General features: G+C 47.7%; 1 long non-coding RNA gene across 2 annotated transcripts in view; it reads right to left on the reverse strand.

The window, feature by feature from the left end:
* LOC122168258 overlaps positions 1-6,447 on the reverse strand; it is a 98,496-nt gene extending 92,049 nt beyond the window's left edge. Inside the window, exon 1 of one of the 2 annotated variants that reach the window (XR_006171220.1) lies at positions 6,341-6,447. This is a non-coding gene — a long non-coding RNA (uncharacterized LOC122168258). Of the gene's footprint in view, positions 1-3,150; positions 3,323-6,340 lie in introns of those variants that run through there. The other variant, XR_006171219.1, reaches the window with a different exon arrangement.
* Positions 6,448-14,735: the final 8,288 nt, after the last annotated feature.

Consider the following 14,735-nt stretch of genomic DNA (forward strand, 5'->3'; position numbering starts at 1 on the left):
CTGGTGGAAGGGCTACCTCAAGGGAGAACAGACTTCAGACACCTGGCCCTCATTCTGTGGTCTGTGTTGCAACACCTGTGGGGAAAAGAACTATAGGAAGCTGCAAGAAGCTCTCGAGGGGCCATGAAACACCCAAGCATATCTATATAAGGAACAAGCAGACTGCTGCATTGTAAATGCTGACATCCACTGGACACTCCTCCAAGTTTTCAATTCATTCCGCTGGTGCAGCAGTCCACCACCCTCTATTCCTCTCTTCACTCGTATGCCAAACACTGAGACAGGTGGGAGCCTGCATCCTCTGACAGCCCAAAGACACTGTATCACGTATCACTGTGTCCAGACTATGCTGTCTGCTTTCAAATCTAAAGATCTGAGTCAAAACTGCATGAAACACTGCTCTTTCTTAACATCAAAGTTCAAGGTGGAAGAAGAAGTGCAAAATAAAAAGAAGTATAGTAATCCCTAAGTTGTTAAACAGGAGTTTTTCCTATTTCCTCATTAGCTGGCTGCGTTTTCAATACCAGCACAGGTTGCCTTTAATTAACCGTGAATGCACTGAGTCATTATTTGCAAGCTGTCAGCACAAGCACAAATTGAGAGAAAAATCTATCCCTTCACAAACCCACCTTGACTCTCAAGGCTTCAGAGAGGAAAGTCCAGGCCTTGAACCAGACCTGGGAGCAAAATGGCAATGTGTCATCATAAAAACATGAAACATTCTGAGAGTTCATTCGTTTCCTTGGTTTTGCATATTAAACTAATATACATTTTATGGCACTGCATGAACATAATTCACATTCATCTTTCCCACAGATCCACGAAACATGCTCTGAAATGCTGCTCTGAGAGCCTCGTCTCCTCCTCCCAATCTGTCGGATGTGGTTAAAACACAGACCGAGTCCGTAAATACAGTTGTTGCTCCATGTATTTTTTTAATCACTCAGACAGGTCACTGTCCAGGAAAGAGCAGCTGGAGTCACAGCTGCAGAACTCTCACTGATGTGACACCACATCATCATACTCGAGAGCAGAAGAGTTCTCTGGAGGAGGAAATCACTTCAGGGTGATAATTGAGCGGGGCTCCAGCAGACTTCTGGCATCTGAGGGGTTTTGTGCTTGGCAAGGTAAAGAGAAAAAAAAGCAAAGGCTCCCACCCAGGACTAACAGAGAGATTGTCAACACAAAATATATGAAATGCATAAAGGTATAAAGCTGAAAGGGAGATAGCAAGTCTTGAAAGGCCCAACTTGCTGCTAGTGTAAGGGGAGTTACTCGACAATCTTTTAAGGAGATTTATACCTCTTTCACCAGGAGGCAGGTTGGCTCACACTTACATACAGTATCAGCCAATTAGAACAAACAAAGATAACACCTGAAATTGGGATTTCTTCAATGTTGCAGCTCCCCTGGGCCCTCCAGCAAAACGTGCAGTTTGCACACAGCATACATATTTACTCCAGATAAAACCACTGCATTTACTTGGAACCAGCCTCTCAGGGATAGACAAAGCAACAGAGAAAATTGGGCTTTTTGCAAGCTTAGTCGTTCACAAAAGGAGAACAGAAGCGCAGTAGTACCTGAGACTCAGACCATGGCTCACAGCAGTCTTGCCAGCAGGTTGCTGGAACTTCGGCATGCAAAAAGCCACGCTGACCTCCAGCTCTACAGAGCCGCAGGCACCTCCCGGTCTTCCCTCCATCACGGGAAGAAAGGACCCCTCCCGCCCTTTCCTTTTAAGCTTGTAAAGCCCCGGGTCAAGTTGCCCCTTAACCCCTTCCTGGCTGCTTAGCAGCTCTGCCTTCTCAGTCAGGGAGGCTTCCAAGGCACATAAAGGTGGATTCTTCATGACTGCACTTTTTGGGGTACGGTCCTGGCTGGTATAACCAAAATTCAGAGGTTCTACCTGCTTCACGTTGGGGGTTTGAGCTGAGTTCTCCCAAGAACTGAGGCTAGTATTGGTTGTACGTGGTCCTGTCCCTGCATGGCAGAGGAGGAAGGCTGCTGTTCTCTCCCTTGCAAGGTAAGCCCAGGCCGTGGTCAGACAGTCTGCAATTTCATTGCAGCACAGACAGAAGCAGGAGGTGCAGCTGCAACAAACTCACTGACCTAATCCACGTTCACAGCCATGCTGCAACATAATACCTGGCAACTAGGGCTGAAGATAGCAGCAGATTAATTACAAGACAAGAGGGATCTACACCAACTCACCATTTCCCGATGCAAAAGAGCAAACACTGCTAAGACTACTTAGCTTTGTTTAACTGGAGAACAAGGGAAACCAAAGAAAAAGTTAACCTATGTGGAATGAAATCCTCCTGGGACCCTGACTTGAGGACAGTATGTGGCATAGGAATGGGAGGGGTACAGAGAGAGAACAGAAGCAATGAATTGTGTGTTGAGCCTTTTGTCTCAAGGGACTCTGGTTGTCACTATTTCTACAAGACTGTGGCATCCTTTTCTGCTTATCCCTTGTCAGCACTGAGTTGGGACTTAATATTTCAACATCCAACAGATACGGACACATGCTCTGCAGGTCTTTTGCAGCAAAGGTTTGTATACAGCCAGAAATGCCTATGATATGCTATTGCAATACTACTTCTTTCAACCAAGACTGAGAAACTGATTTAGAGACAGAAAGCACAGAGGGATGGAAGAGCAGAAGAAAGAACACGGAAGCCTGTTTAGCAAGCACAGCATCGTGCCAATGCTTCTTTCTCCCATCTCACACCACCCATAGGTACCTGGCTGCAAACTACAGCTGATGCACGTTGGGCACGTACACAGCAGGGCTGGCTCCTCAGCCAAAGGGGGCAATTGAGCCTGGGGAGCTGCGCTCACCACGTGTCCCTTGTCAGCCTGCACATTGGTGAGACAGCTCCCCATGCTCTGCCACCATTTTTTTTTCCACTTGTTTAAGAGCATATTTATTTCTTGGAAAGCTCTAAACATCAGATGGAGCTAATTAAAACCAGGAGGGCTTAGGGGAGCTGGAGGGAAGAGGGAGACGTGCCGTTTGATTTCCACTTCAAAGTGGTTTAACAAAATAAAAGCACTCAGGCCCTCCAACCCAAGTGTGTGCCCATGGGGAGGGGAGAGAAGGGGACATTCAGTACTTTCAAGTGCCCACTACCCCCCAGTTTTGCTCACCAGGCTCAGAGGAGCTGTGTCTGGATGCTGTGCCAGCTGATTAGTCAGTGCATCAGAGGTTAATTGCAGCAATTTGTCCTGTGCATTCCCATCAATTTTGCAGAGGGTGGCAGTGCACAAGGAGGAGGTGGCATGAGCTGTCCCAGGCACCAGCCTCCCATAGTCAGCAGGCTCTGGGAACACCTTCAGACAAGACAAACAGCTGCTGTTGCAAGGTTTCTGAGTGAGCATAAGGAAACAGAGCTGCTGAGCAGCCAGCCACAGCCAGGGCCCAAGCGTTTGAGGGCAGGGCTCTGTGGGATAGGGCTTCATCCCAACACAGAGGGAGGCTTTGCAGGTAACCCTGCTGCCCCACAAACACAACAGCTCAGCTCTGCCACAGCCCTCCCATCAGCCCTGTGGCACTCAGGCCCACAGTGCAGCGTGCCTGCATGTCCCCAGCTTGGGGAAATGAAGCTCCCCAGGCCTTGCCCTCTGTACAGCACCAGCCCACACATCACCAAACCCCAACACAGCCCCGCCATGGCTCCCCAACCCCACAGCACTCCTTCCTTTCATGACTCTCCCAGCCCCTCAGGACTGTCTTGACCCCCCAGAGCTCTCCTACATCTCCCCCTCTTAGAGCTGCAGCCCTCCATATACCTTCACTCTGTCAGGACAGAAAGCACAGTGGAACACCCTTCATTCCCCTCACCTTATTTATCACCCTTATTCAGCGTTATTTAGCATTATTCTCACTCATCAGCTTCCAGGACTGGCTGGCAAACCCACCCCCAGCCAGAGCCCATGGGGAAGGAGGCCCAAGTCCCATCCATCCCCACCACCTATACCTGCTTCTATTTCTTCTTCCCCAGTTTGGCTGGGGAAATGGGAACGGAAGGAGTCAGTAAACATTAATTCTGAAAATAAATAAGGAAGGAATTGGCAGCTTGCAAGTGGCAGTGGATAAAGCACCCTATGATGGCACCATAAAACGTCTCTCCACACACCATTTATCACCAAGCTAGTCTGAGTTAGCATCAAGCCTGATTTACTTAATATTAAAAGACATAAACAAGAGTATGCAAATTTGGGAAGAAGAGTTTCAATTGCAGCTAAGATTTTAATGAGCTAACACGCACGTGCTTGCTGTTTTCTCTCATTTAGTGGGCTTTCGGCTAGGCTGAACTGCTGAAGATGAACAGTTTGGATCTCTCCTATCCCTGGCTGCTAGTAGTGGCTACAGAGCCCAAAGATCCCTGGAGAGCTGAGTGCTAGGATGCGTTCTCCTGCCCAGAGGTGGCTGCAGCCTCCTGGACGTGCTTGTCTGTACCGCCAGCACTGCGGCTGTGGCACTGCTGGATGAAGGGAAGCTTTCTCTGTCTCTGTCAACCACAGAGAGCATTGTGAGCAACAAATTGCAGCCCCGTCGGAGCCTCCTTGGCCACAGCACAAGAAGTGAGGATGCTTACCCTGGAGTAAAGCTGAGTGGGTTTTATTCAGTCGCTTTTCTTTTTAAAAGTTTGTAATGCACTGCCCAAGACATAGTGCAAGCTCTGTATGAGACATGAATAACATTCACTCATGTGACTGTTTGTACAACCAAGGGCATTACAGGTCAGGCTGAGAAGTGTTGTAAGAATGATGCAAGGCCCCCAGCCTAGCCAAGCAGGGCGCATGGCACAGGGAGATAAAGAGTCATTCAGAGGCTGTGTGGGGTCCAGCACACAGTAGCCAAAGGCCCAGCAGGTCACTATTCTGTGCTTATTCTTGAGGCTGCCTGTGGGGAAACGCAGCTCTTTTCAGGCTGCACAGAATGTCACCGTCAAACTCACCTTTGGGAGCAGGACTAAGACCCCCATCAGCCTCACAGAGACAACAAGTACATCTCACAGAGATGCAACCAAAAGAAACTACGTGATGCATGTGGCAGGGAAAACAGCTAAACCTTCTCTCAAGCTTTAGCTAGCCACACAATGTCTTGTGCTTCAACATCTCTGCTGTACCCCATTGCATCTGCTGCTTCACAGTGCACCATGCAGGGCTCAGACTCTGCTGCATCGCATATGTTCACCTCCACAGCTTTCTCCAGGCCGGCAATCAGCATCCTCAGCAGCTCCTATTTACCTGCTCTTTCCTTAGTATCAAGCGCCATGTGGAGAGAACGCCAGTGAAGACAGAAATGCATTTGGGTTTATTCCAGTTTTGACACAGAGCCTACATCAAATACCAGTTGTTCTGCTTGTAACTCACATTTAAGCAGAGGAGCTGTAAGTTGCTTTTCCCTTCTTCTGCTGACACATTTCAGTGCACACATTCAGAGGTCAACATTCTGCTTAATACACTGGTAAATAAAAACCCAGCCACAGTACACACAGTGCAGTGCAGGGGCTGTTTTTCCCTGGTACAAGTCCCTAAGAGTAACTGCATGGACTCCCTCCCTTTTTTTCTTTCCTCCCCATCCCAGTCCATCAGCTCCTGCTGCCACCCCATCACCCTTAGCCTGCACTTTGACACCAGTCCCCATTTCCCTTCCCTTTGCATTTCTATGTACAGTGTTGTTCTGGTAACCCAATCCACCTCAACAAAAATCACTTGGCTTTTTTTTTTCTTTTTTTTTTTTTTGGGGGGGGGGGGGGGGGGGGGGGGAGGGGGGATGGGGTTGTTCTTAATTTATGTGGGGTCAACCTCATAATTGTGTCCCTCTTTTCATCCCTTCCTCCATATAAATCATGTATGTGACATTTTAGCGGAACGCCAGCAAATTGAGCATGATGTTCTTATCACCAGCTTAATAATAATTCCAAGAAGCCTTGCACCACTGCCCCCCAGGATCAAGTGGAAGCAAAATAAGGCCATCCCTATGCAGCAGATCTCCTCTTAGCAAGGCTGGTACACCACACAGCACTGCATTCAAGAGCTGTTCTTTCACTTAAAGTTCTATTTAGACTTTGAGCTGCTGAAATGCCCATGATAGGCAGAGCAGATGCTACAGCTTGGAGAAGCCTTTGCACACAGTGCCCAGGCTTCACCTATCACATAACCACTGTGGCAGGTTGTTGTCCCTGGTACCTGCACACCCCAACCTGCATCCCTGTGCAGGGCTGTACTAGTCTGCTGGCAGACCCCAGCCACTCCTTTCCAGCCAGAACAGCCAAACGAGGCTGTCTCAGTCTGTCACTGTCAGGGAACAGGCATAAGAGCAGCTCACCGGTAGCAAAAAGGGAATGATGAAGAGGCACAGCTCATCCCAGCACAGCTGCAGTTGGGAAAGGACAGCTTGTGTGTCTGCATACTCCAAGAGATACTGCGTGCCTCCTGCTCTCCTTAGGCATTGTTTCTGGAGGTGAAGTGACCTACTGATGGAAATGAGACAGATTTGATTGATTATTCAGTGGGAGCTGGGCTACAAAAGTTGAATCTCTACCAGTGTAGCTGTCAGCAAAGCCAGAGCCACGTATCAGCTGGGTGAAACGGTCTAAGGTCATTTTAAACAGCTTCTGCAGATTTAAAGCACATCATGAGTAGAGGGAATGTTCCGGCTCTCCAACTGTCAGAGTTCACTTAACCCAGACTCTGTTTGAGGGCTCCTGACTCCCCCTCTATGTGCAACATGAGAGGCCAAAGCCTTCCACCTACAGCCCACAGCCACTGGGAGGATTTTCCAGGTTGCCCTAAGGCACGCACGTGCTCTGATGTGCCCTATAGGAGCTGAGAGCGGGCAAGGAAGACAACTCCTCACAGGTCCAACATTCCCCACATCACTTTTCAGGAGCCAGATGGACTCCTGCACAGCAGTGAGAGTTACCCCCAGCACGTGGGCTTGTGGCACTGCTCAGCTGTGCACTGCACCCACTGCTGGTCCATGAACTTCAGATGGCCCGTGAGCACACAGCCACCAAACCACACGCTTCCTCTTCCGTGCTGTGGAAAGGAAGGGCCTGCTCCTAGTTACTTTCTGTTCCCAATTAAGAAGCTTGACATTATAAAGAGTAAATTATGGTTTAACAGAACAATGGGAACATATTTACTAAAGTGTTAAGTACTTTATCACCCTGTCTCCAAGCCATCAGAGTTATGTGTGGTGTTTTGTTTTTTTTTTTAAACTTTTGTTTCTTCAGACTTACGTGATCCTTAAAAAAAAACAAAATCTGAGAATTTCTGGGGCCCTGCCTGGGGCACGGACGAGCGTGAAGGAGGAATAAAGCCATGCCATGGAAAACAAAACAAAACAAAAGAAATTCCTCTTCCCTCCTATGGCATTTCCAACCTCAGGCCTGGAAAGCTTGCATTGCCAGAACGTTTGCCATTAATACAAGACTTCATCTTTACACAAACTATCATTGTCTGCCATTTTAACTGTGTCATCACTCAACCGTTTCAGAACCATTTGTTCGAAAAGCTGCTTTTGTTTATTTGATTTTCTGGAAGATGGCATTGCTTCATTGCGATCCCCTTCTATCCACGCTTCTGCACAAAGAATTAAAAGAAGGAAAAGGAATAGAGTCAGACTTACATCTGAATGAGTGTTTTAACTTGAAATGCCCAAAAAGATGGAAAAAAAAACCATTTAGCTCTTTTTTCCTTCCTTTTTTCTTATGTTTTGCTTATCTAAACTGTGCGTGCTTCACACCACACCTGCACAAAACTATCATACCCCCAGTAAGATCCCATATAGATGCAAACTAAACAGAGCCAGGGCACAGGCCTGAATGTGAGCTCACAATCTATAGAGTTGGATTGCTTTTGACATTCCTCACCACAGGTCTGCCCGTGCCCACCAGCACCCTCCCTAACCGAGTCTGGGCATGGATCAGAGCAGAGCATGGGCCAGAAGCAGCATAGGCACAGCTTTATCAGCAGCACAGCTGAGCCCTGGGGCAAAGAGAGCTCACAGTGGACTTCATATCTCTGGCAGCCCTTGGACAAGTTTTGCAATTGAGACCGAAGGAGAATCGAGGCCAGCACCTTCTTGGGTGGCTGCAGGAGCTCATTCTTGGCCTCTGAGCTGCTGATGCATCTGAGTGCTGCCAGTCCCCGGGCGTAACAGCACACCTTGCCCATATGTTGCTGCTGACATGTACCAGTGTGCAAACTGCATGGCAAGGGAGAGCACTGCATGCATTACAAATGAGGTGGAAAAGAAACCAGAACCCACCACTGGATTCTTGTAGCCCTCTGCTAATTAGGTGAGACATGGTAAGACGAACCCCTGCTATCAGCCAAGCCAAGGGAATGTAAATATTTTCAGGTCTAGGTCACCAGATCCATTATTTACTGCTCCATCGTATGACTTATGGTTTGACAGAAGACTGGAGGGGTAGGATTTTTTATTTTATTTTGCTCTGAGCGTCCCTTGATTTCTTGCCAGTTAGGTAACTGCAAGAAGGGAGAGCTGCCTTCAATATCCCACACACGCAAAACAATGATGCTACTGTGAACTTTGCCCATTAACTCCAGCTTGCTGGGTGACACAAGGTGTGGGTGCTATGAGCCAGAAAGGAGCAGGAGGCAGAACTCACAGCCCCATCCTGCAGCCCCTGGTACCATGCCAACACTGTACAGTGTGCACAGCGAGGCCTCTTTCCTACAAGGGAAAATAAGGCCACAGCAAGGAGAATGCCTGCTACCAAACCAAGCAGCTACCACCAAAACTCAGCCATGGGAGACAAATTTGCCATTTCCACATTCAGCAGGAACTCTTCAGTTTGCACAGCTTAATTGGATCCTATCCACACGTTCCCATCCCCAATTCTTTTGCCTGCAAGCGGGGATGGGAAACAATTTTTTGTAGTTGAAGAAACGTTTCACATTCAAGGAGAAAAATCATCTGCCAGTGTTCTCCAGCTCAGGTTTCAGAGCCTTCTGTCACTCAGCATAGAGCTGACACAGTGATATCTTCTGAGTTACCAATGAGATACAAGCACTTAAAAGGTTTGTTTTCCCTTTCCCCAATAATCTGGTTTCACACATTCAGGGGGATTACATCCATCTCAGCACAGACGTTTTCCACCAAGTATCTGAGCAACCTGATCTACCTGTAGATGTCCCTATTCATTCATTGCAGGGGAGCTGCACCAGATGACTTAGTTTCAGCAGGAACTGAATTGTTTTGCTTTAAGGATCCCCCCAACTCAAACAGTTCCATGATTCTATGATCCTCCTTATCTCCCTTTGCTGCCCCAAATTGCAAAGGAGCTGTATGTGACTGCAGCCCCACTCTGTGCTATTCCCTTCAGACCAACTCTGGGGACATAAAGGCAGCCAGGACAAGACCAAGAAGAAACAAAACACCTGCAGCTGGCATTTCACAGAGGTAGAAAATGTATTTCTGGCCCTGGGACTGGAGGCTTCTAGCAGTTCTGTGCAATTCTGCAGGCTGGCCTGAGAGATCATAGGTAAAGAAAAAAAAAAAGAAGGGGAACATCTGCCACCTTTGGGAGAAGTTCTAAAGCATTAGCTATTTTCTATCTAAACTGAAAGTTTTTTCTTCCAGAATGCAAAAGTTTCTGTTCATTTCAGTTTCTGATGGAGGGGAAAAAAAAGAAAAAAGAAAAGAAAAAAAAAGAAAAGCAGATGTTTCCTGCAAGACTTTTGTTTCCAGTACCATGCTTTACCCCCAAAAAAGAGCTTCAATTTTAAACTACCCAGTTTTAAACTGCCCACTGGTGCTGCCTCTGCTCCCCATCTGCAGGACACAGGAGTGATGGTGAGAATAGGCTGAGCTCCTCTGCCCAGGGACAAGATGCGATGGGAGAAGGAGATGGCAGGAGCCCAAAAATGGGTCTTCTCCAAAGCAATCTGTGCTCTGCTGTTAGTGGTTTCTTTTGACCTTTTCCAGCGCAGGATATTTGTTTGGCTGCATTTGGTTTTGTAGCTACAAAACTACAAAATGCTGGGTGCTCTTGCAGTGTCCCCAGTGCTCAGAGCAGCTCACGCCCCGAAGCTCAGAGTAGATCCTCCCCAAATGTCCCCACTTCTGGTGGCTCACTTCAGTCATCTTACCACTGCTCATGCCAAACAACACAAACCTGCTGCTGAAACCACAGTGGGCTCCAGCAAAGCTCACCTGGCCTGGGAAAATGTCAACAGATGCTCTAAACTATTGGGTCTTTTGCAATCCTCTGCAAGGGACAGTGCAGGGACACAGGCATTGCACAAGGCAGCATCATGGTCCAGGGGCCCCCCCACAGATGGAGAGAGCTCAGAACAAGCTGCCACAAAAACACAAAGCAAAGGAGGGGAGATGAGCAAGTTTAATTTTATACAGTCTGTAAGAAAGGAGATTAAACGGGAGTATGATAACACTGTAAATATTTCAGGGGAAAATGCCATCAAAGGAGAAAAGGGGATTATTTAAATGATCTGGAAATGGTAAAACAAGGAGCGCTGCGGCCTGGAGCTACCAATGAAAATATTTCAGGTAAGACATGAAGAAAAACTGTCTTAAAAACTAGAGTGATTAGGTGCAGAAATGGGCCATCCCAGCAACGAGGCAGGGCAATATCAGAGGTATTTAAAGATGCCAACGGCAAATCCAGGAAGAGAGAAGGACGAGACCAGGTGGAGAAGACAGGCCAGAGCCAGTGACCAGAAAGGGCCATTGGGAGCCAACCTGCCCAGGATGCATTGGTGCATCTTCCTCTCTTCATCCCATCTTCCCTACTTTTTGCACCCATTTCCCTACCTTCCAACCAAGAGAGCAGAGGCCGATGAGGCCATATGCTGGCTTTTCTGATCCAGGGTAAAATGCCATATAAAATAGCCCAGCCAGCTCACCACTGTGTAACTTGGCAGAGCAGTGCAAGTAGCTAATGAGTAATGCTGAAGTTGGCTGTGTAATTAAAAGTGATATATTTTTATATATAAATGATGAGTTTTCCATCCCCAAAGCTGATAAATTTCTCAGGCTAAATTTCTCAAGCTAAGAGCCTTTTGCGGCCACTTCTTTTACACAGCACTTTTTTTTTTCTCTGCTCCCCTCCAAAAAAAACGACCAGTTTTCCCATCTACTTAATGGGCTGTAAATACTTCTCTGCTAAGATGAAAAATCCATTTGATTTGCATTAAATCTTCATCATTACGAGCTCCCGGCTGCAGCAAGGCCCAGATCCTGACACAAAATACCACATTTTTTTTTTTTTCCTGGAAAATTCCCGTTAAAAATCCCAAGGAGAAATAAAAAAATAAAAAAAACAAAAAAAAGCACAAAAAATAAAAAGGGGGCAAAGGAGAAAAATCTCTGCATGAAATACCACTTCTTGGTATTAGATACAAAGATACTAACAGCACTTTTTAGTGTTGGATAGTTATACTTGTGGACAAAGATATCAGTGCTCCTTCGTGGTGCTGGTGCTCATCCCCACCATGTTGCTGCTCTTGCTGGACTGGGCAGGATGGGATTCACATCCACCCCAACAAGAGCGTAAAGAAGAGGAACTCACCATCTTCAGGAATGAGGATGATTCAAAAAGCCATCAAATTTCTGCCTGGGAGCAGACAACCAGACTTTGACCAGTCAAAAAGGTTCAGGAGCCTCTCTCTGCCTTACTCCCAGCCCAGCATATTCCCTGGGTTCTGGGATTCTTGAGTGTATCATCGAGGCACAATCCCCATCACCAGCACTTGGAAGTGTCCTGGGACATGGTCCTGAGTGTCAGTGCCCTTCTCAGTTCATTGATGGACATGGAACCCAGCGCTGGAGCAAAAACGTCCCCAAGTACAGGACAGCCCTTAGTGCAAACAGCAGCTTTCAGTGGGGTTAGATAAGCGGGACAATGCATTCGTTGGAGAAATCCAACTCCCATCTGCAGCACAAGGCTCCACAGCTACGTGTCATCAGCATGGGCATCTGTCTGAGACAAGCTAGACGATGTTCAGTTTCCTGCTCTTTCAGCCCATAGACACACTCAGTAACAGCACCGTTGTCCTTTTGACCTGTAATGCCCTGCTGAGCAGTGCTGTCTCCTTTGAACAACATGCCCACCTTAAACTCCCCTGCAACATAAAAGAGGACAGAAGAAAGTCCACCACCAGCTGCTACCTGCAGGTCTGAGACATCAGTCTGAGCGATGTGATCTGCCTTGCACTGCAGCAACGTGCACACAGGCTCCTGAGCTGCCTGCACCGCTTCATCCTATCACCCTGTCTCACTAGCTGCGAGCTGACCTGTATCACTGCTTAAAAGTCACCCTCTCTGCCTTTCTTCTCACCAAATTACAGATGATGCAGTACGTTCTGCTGAATATTTGACAGTGATGAAGAGCAAGGTCTCGAACCGGAGAGCTGCCCATGAGCACGGCGCTGAGCTCAGCACAGGGCTGCGCTCCAGCCAGAAACCTGCTCTGCTTCTCAGCTCTTACCACGCTCTTGTGCTCAGTCTCTTCTTTGCCTCTTCTCCTGCATGGGCAAGGTGCAGAGGCTCCTACAAGCTGTTAAGCTCTTGGCATGTTGCAAAGCAGGAAAGGACTGCAGGCACATCCTGCAGGCACACATCCCTCCCCGCTACGGGTGCTCCAACGCTCCCACGGGGCTGTTTGTTGTCTCTGCCATAAAGATGCTCAATCAAGCTAGCACAGTAATTCCAGTCTAAATTAAACATCCCCATTTACTCACAGTGAAGGCTGTTCACAACCGAAATCCTGACTCGGACAAGTAGTGCTTCAGAGCACAGATTTGGCTTATAGCATTTAAAGCAGCTGTCTTCATAAAAGCTAATAAAATACAGTTGGATAATTAAAAGCTTTAATTAAAAATGCAAAGTCCAAAGAGTTTCGTATTAACAAGGAAACTTGTTTTGACATCTGAAATTGCTGCACAAGCTAAATTCCCATATATTCTCTCCAGGCTATTTAGAGTTTGCTGCGTAGCTGGAAATGCCTCTAACTCAGTCCAATCACCATGTGTTGCTGGGGATGTGCACCAGAATTGATGCTGCTTGTTTTACAACTTCACTTTTAATTATCACAGTCTGAGGCAGCAACAGGCTTATTTGCATGCCAATGCCTGAACACAGCCTGTGGATGGAGCAGCCTGGCATTCAGGGGATGAAATATGTACCTCTCAGGCATGGGTTGCAAAGCTGACCTGGAAGCTGAGCAGGGCAGGCTTTGGGGAGAGGTTCTGGAGCTCAAGTGCAGGGACACAAGGCTGTGTGGGGTCATGTACCTGTCTGCACCACCTGGTGTTGGGAGATGGGTTTTGGAGGGTCTGTGCCCAGGATGAATGGGGTGCAGAACTGAGCCTGGATACAGGAGTTGGGCTCAGGGTCAGTTCCACCTCTGTGATTGCTTCAGGTGAGCAGATCTGTGGCTGTTCCTTCTCTCTGCCCATGTCAGGGTGAGCTGGAAGCCCACATCCTCATTTCAAGGCCCCCAAACAGCAGTGGAAAGCTTCTGCTTTGACCACACTGTCCCCTTCAGACCCTCTTCAGCATCAGATCACCCCCTGCCAGGCTGATGTATGGCTGTGATTTACAGCCCCTTTGCTCTAGTTAGTGTCTTGGAGCAAAACGCTCTTGTAACGAGTACCAGTGGAACAGCAGTAAATCTGTCAGTGCACCCCCAGGGCTACAGATCCATAAGGCTTAAAACCAACAGGGACTGATTTAATTGTCTAATTTGACATTTCTCATAACACAGACCAAAGAGCCTCCCTGAGCACCAGCTGTTACATACCCATCACCAGAGCAACGCTTCGGATACACAGCCACCCACTCACAGCCCTTTCAACTTGTGAAAGGGACATGGCTGTCTGCATCCTCACTGTGGGAAATGGGCATCTTCTGCCAAGCCCCACTGCCCAGCAGCATCTTCGAGACCCTGGATCTTCTTCGATCATTTTAGGAAATAATAATTCTTAACATATTGGGTCATAAAAAGGTGGATTTTCTTTTTTCTTTTCCTTTCACATTTTTATAGAGGACAACTGAGAGCAAACTAAATTTGGATTCCACCAAGCTTTGATTTAGCCTTTTGTCTGTTTCTCCCCATGAAAATATTCAGATATTAAAGCCTGACTTCCAGCAAAACCTCTGGTGGATATTAGGAAAAACTTCTCCAAAAGAGTGATGATAGCTGGCACAGCTGCCCAGGGAGGTGGTTGGGGTCACTGTCCCTGGAGGTGCTCAAGAAATATAATTTAGTACTTAGAAGCATGCTTAGTGGGCAACGTTGGTGGTATGTGGACAGCTGGACTAGATGAGATCTTTTCCAACCTTAACGATTCTGTGATTGTGTGGTGAACAGCAGAAGAGCCATTCACTGATTCCCATGCCCTGACGTCTTTCCTTCAATCCCACCTTTCCACTTCTGTTTCTGCTTTGTGCAATAAACACATTTATCCACCCCAACCCCAAGGCTGAAAGCACCCGGCCTAAAGGTTGCTAACCTAACACCACTCCTGGCCCCGTGCTCACCGGGCACCCTGAGACCTTCCTGCATGTCTCTGCCAGGTGAGTGCTGGGATCACATTCAGGGTGCTGGGATAGGTAAGACATCACTCAGCGAGAGCCCCCTCGATCACCCACCACAGGCATGGAGCTGGCAAGCAAGGGGACACCATGGCGGGGCTGGAGGACAGGGAAGGACACCAGCGTGTATGAGGGT

The sequence above is a fragment of the Centrocercus urophasianus genome, unplaced genomic scaffold (genome assembly GCF_019232065.1).
Source record: "Centrocercus urophasianus isolate 14NV4802_14NV808 unplaced genomic scaffold, USGS_Curo_1.0 seq_41, whole genome shotgun sequence".
NCBI classification, from domain to species: Eukaryota; Metazoa; Chordata; class Aves; order Galliformes; family Phasianidae; genus Centrocercus; species Centrocercus urophasianus.